Source organism: Haliotis cracherodii, unplaced genomic scaffold (genome assembly GCF_022045235.1).
Source record: "Haliotis cracherodii isolate W230 unplaced genomic scaffold, xgHalCrac1.p SCAF_1, whole genome shotgun sequence".
Lineage (NCBI taxonomy): Eukaryota > Metazoa > Mollusca > Gastropoda > Lepetellida > Haliotidae > Haliotis > Haliotis cracherodii.
The window spans coordinates 63157661-63173292 of NW_027266264.1; the positions used below are offsets into that span (position 1 = coordinate 63157661).

The window sequence follows — 15632 nt, forward strand, 5'->3', positions numbered from 1 at the left end:
CAGTGATGCTGCTAATAAGATATTCAGTGAAACTTGACTGTCACGAAGGCACTATGGAGGCAGAAGAGATCAAAGTGCAGATTTCGACGCATTGATTGCCAAGATTATATTTAGTGGCACTTCACTGTCACCAAGAAACCCTTGAGATAGAAGAGTTTGAAGAGAATATTTCTATTCAATCATTGCTGAGCATACGTTCAGGGACACTTCACTGTCACGAAGACACCTTGGATTGCAGAAGAGTTCCATGACATCTAGACGAATTAATTGCCAAGATTATATTGAGTGGCACTTCACTTTTTACAAATACAACCTGGAAGCGGAAGAATTCTATGAGGATATTTTGAGGCATTGACTGATATGAATACATTCAGTGACACTTGACTGTCACGAAGACACCTTGGATGCAGAAGAGTTCCACGAGTACATTTCGCGGCATTGATTGCTAAGAATACTTTCAGTGACACTTCACTGTCACAAAGACACGCTTGAGGCAGGAGAATTCCATGAGGACATTTTGATTCATTGATTGCCAAATAAACATTCAGTGCTACTTCACAGTCACGAAGACACCCCGGAGGCAGAAGAGATCCAAAAAGACATTAGGAGGCATTGATTGCTAAGAATACATTCAGTGACACTTCACTGTCACGAAGACACCATGGATGCAGAAGAGTTCCATGACATCTCGAGGCATTAATTGTCAAGATTATATTGAGTGGCACTTCATTGTCACGAAGACACCCTTGAGACAGACGAGTTTGAAGAGGATATTTCTTTTCATTTAATGCTGAGGAAACGTCCAGTGACACTTCACTGTCACAAAGACACCTTGGAGGCAGAAGTGTTCCATGACATCTAGACGTACTGCTTGCCAAGATTATATTCAGTGGCACTTCATTGTCACGCACGAAGACACCCTTGAGACAGAAGGGTTTGAATAGGATATTTCTATTCATTTTATGCTGAGGAAAAGTTCAGTGAAACTTCTCTGTCACGAAGACACCTTGGATACAGAAGAATTCCATGACATCTCGAGGCATTAATTGCAAAGATTATATTGAGTGACACTTCATTGTCACGAAGACACCCACAAAGTTCACCCACAAAGACATCGTGGATGCAGCAACATTCCATGAGGACATGAGGAGGCACTGATTGCTAAGAATACATTCAGAGACACTTCACTGTCACAAAGACACCCTGGAGGCAGAAGAATTATTTGAGGATATTTCGAGGCATTGATTGCTATGAATACATTCAGTGACACTTCACTGTCACGAAGACACCTTGGATGCAGAAGAATTCTGTAACATCTCGATGCATTAATTGCCAATATTATATTGAGTGACACTTCATTGTCACGAAGACACCTTGGATGCAGGAGGATGCTATGATATCTCGATGCATTAATTGCCAAGATTATATTGAGTCGCACTTCATTGTCACGAAGACACCCTCGAGACAGAAGAGTTTGAAGTGGATATTTCTATTCATTTATTGGTGAGGAAACGTTCAGTGACACTTCACTGTCACGAAGACACCTTGGATGCTGAAGAGTTCTATGACATCTAGACGAATTAATTGCCAACATTAAATTGGGTGACACTTCACTGTCACGAAGACACCTTGGATGATGAAGAGTTCTATGACATCTAGACGCACTGCTTAGTAAGATTATATTTAGTGGCACTTCATTCTCATAAAGACACCCTTGAGACAGAGGAGTTTGAAGAGGATGTTTCTATTCATTTATTGCTGAGGAAAAGTTCAGTGACACTTCACTGTCACGAAGACACCTTGGATGCAGAAGAGTTCTATGACATCTAGACGAATTAATTGCCAACATTGAATTGGGTGACACTTCACTGTCACGAAGACACCTTGGATGATGAAGAGTTCTATGACATCTAGACACACTGCTTGCCAAGATTATATTCAGTTACACTTCACTTTCACAAAAACAACCTGGAGGCAGAAGGTTTCTAAGAGGACATTTCGATTCATTGTATGCTAGAAATATGTTCAGTGATACTTCACTGTCACAAAGACATCGTGGATGCAGCAACCTTCCATGAGGACATGGCGAGGCATTCATTGCTAAGAATACATTCAGTGACACTTCACTGTCACAAAGACACCCTTGAGACAGAAGCGTTTGAAGCGGATATTTCTATTCATTTATTGCTGAAGAAACGTTCAGTGACACTTCACTGTAACGAAGACACCTTGGATGCAGAAGAGTTATATGACATATAGACGCACTGCTTGCCAATATTATATTAAGCGGCACTTCAATGTCAAAAAGACACCCTTGAGACAGAAGAGTTTGAAGAAGATATTTCGATTCATTTATTGCTTAGGAGACGTTCCGTGACACTTCACTCTCACAGAGACCCCCAGGAGGCAGCAGAGTTCCATGAGGATATTTCGAGGCATTAATTGCTAAGAATACATTCAGTGACACTTCACTGTCACAAAGACTCCCTTGAGGCAGAAGAGTTCTATGACATCACGACGCACTGATTGCCAAGATTATGTTAAGTGGCACTTCATTGTCACGAAGAAACCCTTGAGACAGACGAGTTTGAAGAGGATATTTCGATTCATTGATTGCTGAGGATACCCTACAGATAGAAGAGTTCTTAGAGGACATTTCAGGGAATATGATTGCACTGGATAACGACGATCACACACTGGAGGCAAAAGGGGGTCAAGAAGACTTATGCAGTGATGCTGCTAATAAGATATTCAGTGAAACTTGACTGTCACGAAGACACTATGGAGGCAGAAGAGATCAAAGTGCACATTTCGAGGCATTGATTGCCAAGAATTATTAAGTGGCACTTCTCTGGCACGAAGACACCCTGGAGGGAAAACAGTGACATGAAGCATCTTGAGGCAATGAATGCCAAGAGGATATTTAGTGACACTTCAGTCACGAAAACACCCTGGAGGCAGAAGAATTGCATTAGGATTGTCACGAAGACATCCTGGAGGCAGAAAGGTTTCAAGAGGGGATTTCGAGGCATTGATTGCAAAAAAATATTTCAAGTGACATTTCAGTTTCACGAAGACGGGAGAAATGAAAGTGCAAATTTCAAGTCATTGAATGAGAGGACTGTATTAAGTGGCACTTCACTGTAGGCAAAAGAGATCCAAGAGGACATTTCGAGGCATTGATTGCTAAGAATACATTAAATGACACTTCACTGTCACAAAGACACCCTAAAGGCAGAAGTGTTCCATTAGGATTGTCACGAAGACATATTGAAGGCAGAAGATTTCGAAGACGAAGACACCTTGGATGTAGAAGAGTTCTATGACATCTTCAGGCATTGATTGCCAAGATTAAATTGAGTGGCACTGCACTGTCACAAAGACACCCTTGAGACAGAAGAGTGTGAAGAGGACATTTCAAGGCATTGATTGCTATGAATACATTCTGTGACACTTCACTGTCGAGAGGACACCTTGGATGCAAAAGAGTTCTCAAAGGAAATCTCGAGGCATTGATTGCTACGAATTCATTCAGTGACACTTCACTGTCACGAAGACACATTGGATGCAGAAGAATTCTATGACATCTCGAGGCATTGATTGCCAAGATTATATTGAGTGGCACTTTACTGGCACAAAGACCTGGATGCATACGGTTTCTAAAAGGATATTTCAATTGATTGATTGTTAAGAATACATTCAGTGACACTTCACTGTCACGAAGACACTCTGGATGGAAGTTAAAATGGGCCATGATACACGTTTGTTGTGGTAAAGTTTTCGCTATTCAAGAAAAATTGTGATGGGACTAGTTCTGTATTGCATGTAATTTAATATATTTATTCATATATGTTTTACATGTTTATCCTTGCATCTGTAGGTAGTTGTAGAATAGCCTTACTGTTGTAAATATGTAAGCTTAGTGCCATAAGGTAGAAATGGGTCCCATACACCTGGGAATATTGTAACAATTTAAACCTTTAAAATTATGGTCGCGGTTGTTTGATCAACAGCCATGGCGAGATGAAGTCTGAAATGCATTGCTTCGATTCTGTCAGTGCCATTCAAATTGATTAGCAGAGACAGAAAGCATTAATTATGAGAAACAAAACGCGCTGATGGCAGAAAATCAATGTTACGACAATACTAATTCTACATGTCACCAATTTGTAAGTGCTTTCTTGTAACGTTGTCTTTCTTTTTCATTCAGTATGAATCACTTAATCCACCAAGACTTGAACGAGCTGTGGAGGACAAGTAGTTGGTACCTGACAAAGGCCACTGTGATGGACATTACTTGGACCGGGTACCACCTGGAAAACTCGCAGTTGTGCCCTGAATGATTGTGCACTATCCTCTAATCACGTGATGCCACACTTACAACTACTGTGAATACTACCACTGAATTTTTCGCTGGGGACTAGGTGGTTTCAATATCATACTTGTGAGGCTGATTTTCATGAACTATAGTGTCACGCCATTTTTCTGTATCAAACCATGTATAATAAAAGTATGAAAAATCCACTAATTGGTTTTCATTGTAACTAATCGGGCATTTGAAGCCATGTGAGAGTGTGAAATGATTTGTTGAAAATCTTTATATGATTCCCTGGTCTATCAGGCCAAATGATTTTCTCTCACTGCATAATATATTGATTGACCACAGAGTCTAATGTTTCAACACCAATGTGTTGCTTACTACAAAAATGACTGCTGAGCGATATTTACAAAGTGGTAAATAATAAATGTCTAGCAGAAATTTCTGGAAGTACAAAAAAGATTCTTCCAGAAATTTCTGCAAAACAAAACAAATCAGTCAGGATTTTCTTCAGAAATGCATTTAAGCTCATTTGAGGAACATAAACTTTCCAATGTAAATAAATGTGTTCCTGTAGGCTCGATCCCTTTATGGTCATGTTCGGACTGCTGACCATTCCAAAGTTGTGTCGCCTCTCCTTCATGTAAGTTATATCCCAGCGTGTTACATGTAGGTTCATGCGGAGGAAACGTCTGAAGCGGTACAGAATGCAGGAGAACCCAAATGTCGGTAAAATGATAAAATATAAAACCTAGCAAATTCGAAAATTAGACTACAAAAAATACAGTGTTCTCGCTGTCAGTTGACAATGCATTTGTTTAAAAACTTAAGTCCATTTGTTTGCAAACAACTCTTGCAAAGCAATTTAATTTTGATTTTCTAACAAAAATGATCAAACATATCTTCACACTATGATTAAGTGGTATTCAAGGTGATATATTCACGTGAAACGTGTGACGCACCACCTGAGAACGGATGTATCAGGGTGTTTCTGTTCAAAAAATGTTTTCTCATCAACTGACCTGACATAAATGATCAAACGTACTCCATTCATTCAATATTTGGCAAGAAATTACATATGTTCTTTTCTATGGAAACTCATTGAAACACAAAGAAAGTAGTTCCTGTAGCTTCGTTTAATTGAAAATGTTTCCACTGACGCGTACAGCAAAACTCAACGTTCTAAATGAGCAAACACCACAACATGGACAGATCAGAATATTTAAGCGAAGTGACTTACGCTTTGAGGACAAAAGACGCGTCAACAGCCACTGTTTTATTGGAATATTTAACGTTACAAAAACATCAGTTGAAAAAAGAGGAAGTAAGAAATATAAGGAAACAAAAAGTGAAACATATAAAGTAGCCAGTTCCTTGGACTATATATCACCAATTCTGAGTCACTCGGGTGAATGAGAGGGCTCAACATTAATCCGGACTTAAAATGTTAAAATTGCAGAATAATGTAGTTTAACTATGTTCTGCTTGTTGATCAGTTCGGGAAACATGAGTCTACAGGTAATTGATGGGTGATGACACCAGAAACCCTGGATCTGCCTATGACTCTGCTTGCTACACAATAATATAAAATATAATTTCCGTCGCTAGCTTGTCAGTTTTTGCTGACTGTGTCGTTAAACAAAAGTCAACATAATATACCACACATCACTTCACGTACAAAAGAATAATTGTGGAAATCCTATCTTGTGTAAACGGGACAATTATGATAGCTTTTCGTCACAGGGATCACGTTTTACACGTGGTTCTTATTAGCCGAGCAAACGTTCCCGGATTTCCCAATGAAACAAATATTTTTATGCCCCTGAAAGAGGTATACTAATACGATCCAACATAGCTTTGCACAAGGCTGTCTGAATTTTCCTATATGCGCTCTCCATGGTTCGACAGTGATGCCCATTTTCACTTTCCTAAGCAGAATTGGCATGTTTATGGTGTTTATATCCATAATCCCACTTAGTGCTATACACCAAATGCGTTTATTGAAATCCGCTCTACCATCTTCTTTATCATTTCCTGTCTATACTTTCCCCCTTGTTTATACTATGACATCATTCTCCTGCCATCCCCTTTCAGGTGACGTCACCACGTTTATCCCCGTAACTGGTGACGTCATGACTTACATACTTCCTGCCGTTTGGTGCTCTTGGTTGGCTTTGCTATCTCTAGTATCACAGTTCAATTTTTTTTATAAACTGTTTCGTGAGGCCACTAAGATGCTTCCTAAACGCAAAGTATCATATAGTTGGAATACTGCTGAGTGTGGCGCAAACAACAAACAGACAAACAAACGGCCTGTTTCAACTTGGGCATTATGTGCACACATAAACCCCTTATCATATGTCACAATCATTGGTCTTTCCTTCCATCAATTGCTTACACACCACATGTGTTCTAAAAGCAGTCACACTAAATTAATGTTTAAATTGCGTTATTAAACTAATGATTAGTTGCTCTTTGCATGTGCATCTAAGTCTAGAACTTGTAATTAGTGAGTGAGTGAGTATGGTGTTATATTCCAGCAATATCACGGCGGGTGAAATGGCCTTCACGCCTTCAAAAGAAGTAGCTTTACGAAGGTACGCTTAAAAAGTCTCTCATATGGGCGTTGACAACGTCCGGACAGTCCACCTGCACCCAGTGACTGGCCTCCTCCACATACTTGATGGTCAGGGAGTCGGTGAACTTCCCTGCCAGTGGAGCAACTCCTTTCTCCACCGCCCCGTCCTGGCACCCCCAGATCAGAAAGGTAGGGGCAGTTATCTTCTTCTGGCGTGGTGGCACGGTGCGTGTGACTGCCCGGATGTAGTTGAGGGGGCCGGTAAAGCTGCCTGGAAGTGACAAACGCGTTTGCATATATAATACTGATTGAATTATTAAAGATGGGATGTATGTAATTTATGTTTACTTGGCAACATGGTGAATGTGCGGTTAAGGTTTGTCACATGGAATAAATGCCTCTGGGGTCGATCTTATTAAAGTCGTAAAGATCTGAGGAAGGTCGTATCAGGTGAACTTTGTCATCCACAAGTCGACGTCGAGGCCCCTAAATTCTGGGTAACAGTGATCGAAACATTCGGACCACCTTATCCGATTTCCGTATCTTGAAAATGAATATAATCGGCTAGTATTCTTTGTTGATTTAGTACAAATCGAAATCTCTGAATAGAGGTTGCAAACAAATGAATCTGAATCGTTTTATGAAGCTGAGATACCATGCATCCTTCATATATGTTGAACGGACACAGTTCTCATGGTTTACCTGACGCAACCTTCTAACGGGGTGTCCTCATAGAGATATCGTTATTGTGACTGTTGAGATTGAGTTGGGATTAATGTCTTAGAATTTAAAAACTGTCTCTTACCTAATGTTGGGAAAGCAAACTTATAAGCCTCTATTTCATCCGGCGATAACTTCTTACAGCGAAGCCCCCAGGCTCTGCCGTTAAAAGCGTTTTCCAACATCTTCCTATCACGGATACAGAACCACAGCTCCGGCACCAAGGGGACGGAGAAAAAGAATTGGAACCTACGACAAGGAAGAAGTACGTGTGTAACAACATGTACAGAAGGAAGAACGAGCACCAACATGTACAGGAGGAGGAACGGAGCAACAACATGTACAGTGAGACGAAAAGAGAACCAACATGTACAGGAGGAGGAAAGGGGCATCAACATGTACAGGAGGAAAAGAGCACCAACATGTATAGGAGGAGGAAAAGAGAACCAACATGTACAAGAAGAAGAAAGGAGCATCAGCCTGTACAGGAGGAGGAAAGGGGCATCAACATGTACAGGAAGAAAAGAGCACCAATATGTACAAGCCGAAGAAAAGAGCACCAATATGTACAGGGGGAGGAAGGGGGCATCAACATGTACAGGAAGAAAAGAGCACCAACATGTACATGCCGAAGAAAAGAGCACCAACATGTACAGGGGGGGGGGGGGGGGGGAAAGGGGCATCAACATGTACAGGAGGAGGAAAGCACCAACATGTACAGGAGGAGGAAAGGAGCACCAACATGTACAGGAGGAGGACAGGAGCACCAACATGTACAGGAGGAGGACAGGAGTAACAACATGTACAGGGGGGTGAAAGGAGCACCAACATGTACAGGAGGAGGAAAGGAGCAACAACATGTACGGGGAGAAAAAAGAGCGCCAACATGTACAGGAGGAGGAAAGGAGCACCAACATGTACAGGAGGAGGAAATGATCACCAACATGTACAGGAGGAGGAAAGGAGCACCAACGTGTCCAGGAGGAGGAAATGATCACCAACATGTACAGGAGTGAGTGAGTGAGTATGGTTTAACGCCGCTTTTAGCAATATTCCAGCAATATCACGGCGGGGGACACCAGAAATGGGCTTCACACATTGTACCCATGTCGGGAATCGAACCCGGGTCTTCGGCGTGACGAGCTAACGCTTTAACCACTAGGCTACCCGACCGCCCCAACATGTACAGGAGGAGGAAAGAAGCACCAACATGTACAGGAGGAGGAAAGGAGCACCAACATGTACAGGAGGAGGAAAGGAGCAACAACATGTACGGGGAGAAAAAAGAGCGCCAACATGTACAGGAGGAGGAAAGGAGCAACAACATGTACAGGAGGAGGAAAGGGGCACCAAATGTACAAGAGGGTGAAAGGAGCACCAACATGTACAGGAGGAGGAAAGGAGCACCAACATGTACAGGAGGAGGAAAGGAGCACCAACATGTACAGGAGGAGGAAAGGAGCACCAACACATACAGGAGGAAGAAAGGAGCACCAACATGTACAGGAGGAAGAAAGGAGCACCAACATATACAGGAGGAAGAAAGGAGCACCACGTGTACAGGAGGAGGAAAGGAGCACCACGTGTACAGGAGGAGGAAAGGAGCGCTAACATGTACAGGAGGAGGAAAGGAGCATCAACATGCTCAGGACGAAGAAAAGAGCACCAACATATACAGGAGCAGGAAAGGGGTACCAACATGTAAAGGAGGTAAAGAGCACCATTATGTACAGGGGGTTGAAAGGAGCACAAGCATGTACAGGAGGAGGAAAAGAGCGCCAACATGTATAGGAGGAGGAAAATAGCACCAACGTGTACAGGAGGAGGAAAGGAGCACCAACATGTGCAGGAGGAGGAAAGGAGCACCAACATGTACAGGAGGAGGAAAGGAGCACCAACATGTACAGGAGGAGGAAAAGAGCACCAACATGTACAGGAGGTAAAGAGCACCAACATGTACAGGAGGAGGAAAGGAGCACCAACGTGTACAGGAGGTAAAGAGCACCAACATGTACAGGAGGAGGAAAGGAGCACCAACGTGTACAGGAGGAGGAAAAGGGCACCAACATGTACAGGAGGTAAAGAGCACCAAAATGTACAGGGGGGGTGAAAGGAGCACAAGCATGTACAGGAGGAGGAAATGCGCACCAACATGTAAAGGAGGAAGAGCATGTGTTCAGGTGTGCTAATAGCAGGAAGTGAACATGACTCAGACGTGAGGAGCACGGGTTTTTTTTAAGTTTTGAGTGAAAATAAAGTATCTTTATACCCAAAACTGTGACCGAAAAACCAAGTCAAATTTTAATACAAGTAATTCCATACATTCAGGAAACACATACATGTTCATCATACATGGAGAACGTACCAAGACTTTCTTAACTGGCGTGTGTGGCGACGTATTTCATGAAGGACAGAGGGTGCGGACAGTTCATGACGATCAGCTTGTCCACCAGCTCAGGGTACATTCCAGCCACTGTCCACGCTACGGCGCCACCCCAGTCATTGCCCACCAGTATACAGGACTTGTAGCCTAGTCATATATCAACATGCATCATCATGGTCCACAACAAACACGATTTGTAGCCTGTAATCACATATCAACATACAACACAATGGTCCACTTGTGAGTGAGTGAGTATGGTTTTACGCCGCTTTTAGCAATATTCCAGCAATATCACGGCGGGGGACACCAGAAATGGGCTTCACACATTGTACCAACGTCGGGAATCGAACCCGAGTCTTCGGCGTGACGAGCGAACGCTTTAACCACTAGACTACCCGACCGCCACCAATGGTCCACTAACACACACTGTGGTCAACCATATACGACTTGTAATATGTAGTCACATAGCAACATGCCACAGCATAGTCCACCAACACACAGGACTTGTAGCCTATAGATCGTGGCCCATCAACACACACGATGACCAATAGCACATGATGACCCAAGAACAAGACCATCGTTAACACTTCACAAAGTTCGTTCCTCCACCAACCTGAATACATTGGACCGACATGCGATGTAAATGATATTTTGATGGAGGTCGAAATACAAGACCGGTGAATTGACGATGGAACCCGGCAAGGAAGAGAATTTATGGATGTCAACTTCTTTATTATCATGATTATCAGGAACACAATGTTTCGGATTATAGGCTTACTCCTTTATCAGGTGAATGAATACTATGAGGCAGAGAGCAACATGTACAGACCTGAAATCCGCTATTTCCGAACACATCCTCAAAGGAGACACCAGTCAGCCATGAACCGTGACCAGGGAACCCATCTGCCTTGCCCATTCTTTTAACTATCAGTGCTAATTAACTCCGGCCTCCTGTTTGCCCACTGTCCATTGCCCATTGACAATCAGTGATGATTTAAATCTGGCTTCCAGTTGTCCATAACTATCAGCGCTAATCACTGCAAAGTGTTGGCTTTCATTGTCTATTGCTAATCACCTATCAGCGCCAATTATCTGTTGGCATCCCTTGTAAAGTTTCCACCTTTTTTTATCTTATTACTTTTGTTTTTACGTGTACATATATATGCTCTCTGCCTCATAGCATTCATTCACCTGATGAAGGAGTAAGCCTATACTCTGAAACGTTGTGTTCCTCATGATGAAGAAGTTGACATCCATAAATTCCCTTACTTATCTGGATCACTTCTAATGCCTTTCAAAGTCAAGTATAGTTTCCAAGCGTGAGCGAGTGAATTGGGTTTAACACGCTTTGAAAAGTATTTCAGTCATATCACATCGTATGCGTATATCTATACTACTCAAAAGCAGTGAAAGAACACCCGAATCGTTCATATTTTCATAGTTAATCTGTCATGTTATGACGGATTAACTATAGTAATATCAAAAAGTGGATGTTCTTTAACTTTTGAGTTACTGTAGTTTATAACGAGCTGTCTTATTGATTGTGCTATTGCATAACACTGTGCAACGGACCCGTATTTGCAAGTCACGCTGTGCAGGTCAATATATTGGCCTACTTCTGATAATGCACTTTGATGTCGCAATGTGATAAGAGTTGAAGGATTCACAATCAGTGTACATTCAGCAATAATTCCCAAGGCTTTGGTCTCCTTTCGTGACACAAACAACGGACAAGAGCCTGCCAGTTAACACTGTGAATAGTGTTGTTTTACCCTGTCGTTAGAAATCGTCCAGTTGTCACAGGCAAACAACATGACCCACGCTAACACATGCAGTCAACCAGTTTCAGATACTCATTGAACCTGACAGACATTAATCGAAAGCATGAGGTCATTAGACCTACCAGTACCAAAATTAAGAGGTGCCCAAAATGTCGAAACGTGTATGTTGCCAATTTTGCGCACCAAAAGACAGATCATGAAATAATCATTTCCCCAGCCAATATGACATGTTTGGTTGTGTGCAAGCATTAGCCCTTTGAACTATTAGTCACTGGACCGACCCACTTTGAGGAATTTGTCTGGTTCGAGTGCCACTTGTAAATTGTGTTTAAACAATAATTCACCATATGCCTTGTTCAAGTTTCTTTGTCAAGTGGAATATATCTCAATTTATAATTGTGGTAACTGTTCTTAAAGTCCGTGCTATAGAAACTCGAAAATTAACCAAACTATCAAAAGGCACCAGTTCACCACTGGACCAAGCTATGTGCCAAGTTAAGATATCTTTGATGGTTTTACAGTTGTGCTCCGGAAACGAAACTATTTTAGTTTTCCCCCGCCTAGCCATTACTGAAATGTTATAGCTCTAGCACTAGATTTTCCACAGGTTCTGGATCTCCCATCTCATCTGTGGGCAGCTGAAAGCAACTTAATGTATCATCAAATGTATTTACATTTATAGAAAATAGTATTATATACCACTTTATAATGTAACATTACACCGCATTTAAAGTGAAGCCCCTTTTCCTCTGCATTATAGACATGAACTCTATCAGACATGTTTGGTCTGTGCGCGGTCCAGCTTGGCCCTGACAGTTAAAACCAACTACAACCTTACAGCTGTATCACCAATATTCTAACAGCTAGAGTGGCAAATCCAGGTAACAATCAAATATTTGTAACAGACAATTTCCTTTCTTCCAACAGTCTTCCAATTGTAACTTTCAAGCATTTTCCAACTTCTCCAGAGCTGCTTGATGGATGGGGTTGGACTTGTTGCCCGACCATAAGCCCGTTCAGAGATTGTGAATACTGTTAAACGACACAAGAGTAATATTGTTCACGGTGACCTACATTAATAATCGAATCCTGGCCAGAGAAGCCAGTGACTGGCATACGGGGCTTCAACTTCAAGCACTAAAATTGAAAATTGATTCAGACTTTAATCTTTGATGTCTAAAATATTTTCTATTTGGAGCGGTAGTGTTATTGGCGAACGTATGAACATCGCTTTGAACTGTAGTACGGACATTAGGACTTGGAATCTTTTGGTTATGAATTCTTTATCCGGGTCAGTTGTCACAAAAGCAAAAGTAAAAATCGGATGTATGGTCTCATTGAGTGACCTGGCTGGTGGTGCGTCCTTGTACCTCGATAGCATAGGTCGCTGTTCATTGTGCCAAGAGTATGGTTTGTCTGGTCCAGAATCGATTATTTCCATGTTATATAGCTGGAATATTGTGAACAACAACATTCATTCCTTGTAGATGTGCCGGTTTGTTACTGCAAGTGTTTTTACTACTTTATTTCAACTGATGAGTGAGTGATTTTTCCTCCGTTTTTAGCAATATTTCAAAACACTCACGAAGGAAGTTCTGTACGCTTCGGGCTGTATGGGGTCTGGCGTTGTCATGCTGATAGAGGACATCACGTGACATCCGTTGTAGAAATGGTAGGATAATCGGACGAAGAATGTCACCCATATAACGCTGAGCTGTCAAATTTCCGTTAACGATGAACGGTTCTTGTATTCTCTCCTCGCTACAGGTTACACACAACCAAATGTTTTCCCATAGACTTCTATAGTAACGTTATAAAAAAAAAATAACTAAGCATTCAACAGCTATTAACTGTACATGTGTGCACAGTTTGGCCTTAGAGCAGCAATAAAGAAATAAAAAATGACTAGCTTAGACAGCTCCTTTTCCGAGTACAGGAAGCTAAACACACCACCCCCAGTTTCGCACCAAATGTCACCTCCTTGAAAATAGCTGTGGTCACATTCAGCATAAGTCACCATGTTGAAAAAAACAGTACTTAATATAGAAAAACATGGTCAGTTTTAATAACTGGATGGATGTACATTTGAAAGACATAAAAATCTTACAGAATATCCTCCAATCACAGCCTGCAGATATCTCTCGATCTGCACTGAAGGCTCCCTCCGAAAACCGCACTGTCCAAAATGGTTCTGATTTGGTGTAGTAGAACCTGTAACACCCCCTCAACGACCTCCTGGGCGCAACATGTCGCCGTTCTTTCTCCCTTTCGGCGGTAAACACGCTGTCTTCCATCATCAACGGTTCTCCTTTGAGAGGAATACAGACAAGGGACACGGAGCAACTAGAACTGGAATTTTGGTCGCACAAAGTGGAATAGCTTCACCTGGAATGCGTCAACAACCAGAGCGGGCTGTTTTACCAACAGTTCAGTATGATTCGTATGATGGGTTTCATACTGGAGGTTATATTTTGTGTTCAGATGATGACGAAGCTGAGACAATGAGATGATCAAGTTATCCAAGTATCTTCCTCGAAACGTGTGAGGAGAAAACCGACATGGACGGAAGATGGTATGGACTGAACGGTTCTTGAAGTGTAAAATGTTCATCATAGTGAAAACATTTAACTATATTGTAATATAAACTGTGTAAATGTTCATAGTTTGTGAAATTATAAATAATGGTTTGTTATTGGTAAATATGTGGATCTTTTTAATAGGAGGGGGGGGTAACGTTGTGCGATTACTATATAACAAGTTGTATGCAAGAAGGGCTATAAGAGTTATGTCCCTTTGTAAATAGTTTGTTCCATCTCACAGTGGAATATAGAATGAATGATAACGCACCCTTATATAATTACTTATGGTTATTTGTTCTCCTTGATAGTGACGCCAGTTAGTCTTGGAGGTCAGTTATGACTGAGCAAGGAGTAAAGATACATAGTTTTGTACTACAATCATCGTCAGTGTCATTCTTCACTAATGATTAAAAACTGGGTGTAACAGTATGTATATGAAACAGAGTAATAAAGCCTCAAGATTGCTATCAATTGAATACCGATGGAACAAACGTTACATCCACTTGCTCTAAAAGTAATATTGGCTGAAGTCTTTCGTGAATGACTAAATCGATGGGAAGGATCTGACTTCCGTTTTATCGACTTCTTCTCCAGAGCTGCTGGGTGGATCAAGTTGAACTTGGTTCCTGACCATACGCCCCGTTTGAGTGAGGGAATACAGTTAATATTCGAGCTGCTCACGGAAGCCTACGTTAATAATCCAGTCCAGACAAATCGGTGACTGACGTAAAGCTTCATGTTTAAGCACAAAAAATGAAATTCAATGAGACTTCAATCTACGATGAGCTAATAATTATCTACAGGAGCTGAAGCGTCAGTGGTGAACGTCTGTAGTTTGTATCAAGTGGCCAACTAACATCGCTTTGAAATCTAGTACCGCAAGAAAGGCTTGAAATAGTACCCCGACGTTAGAGGTCGCCTTTCCTGCTGTCCACTTTATGGTTTGTTTGGTCCACACTCCATTATTTCCATACTGCAGTGGGGGCGGTCGGGTAGCCTAGTGGTTAAAGCGTTCGCTCGTCACACCGAAGACCTGGGTTCGATTCCCGTCGCCGGTACAATGTGTGAAGCCCATTTCTGGTGTCCCCCGCCGTGAATATTGCTGGAATATTGCTAAAAGCGGCGTAAAACCATACTCACTCACTCATCCATACTGCAGTGCTATAGCTGGAACATTCACTTTAAGTTGATATACCTATAGTGAGAGTTGCTGCAAGAGTTTTTCCTACTTTATTTTAATGGGTAAACGAGTATGGTCTGGGGAATATTCCTG

The 15632-nt window shown here is 41.8% G+C and overlaps 1 pseudogene; it reads right to left on the minus strand.

Annotated features, from left to right (window-relative positions):
• Window positions 1-6907: 6907 nt before the first annotated feature.
• Window positions 6908-10577, minus strand: LOC139456632 (epoxide hydrolase 4-like; annotated as a pseudogene).
• Window positions 10578-15632: the final 5055 nt, after the last annotated feature.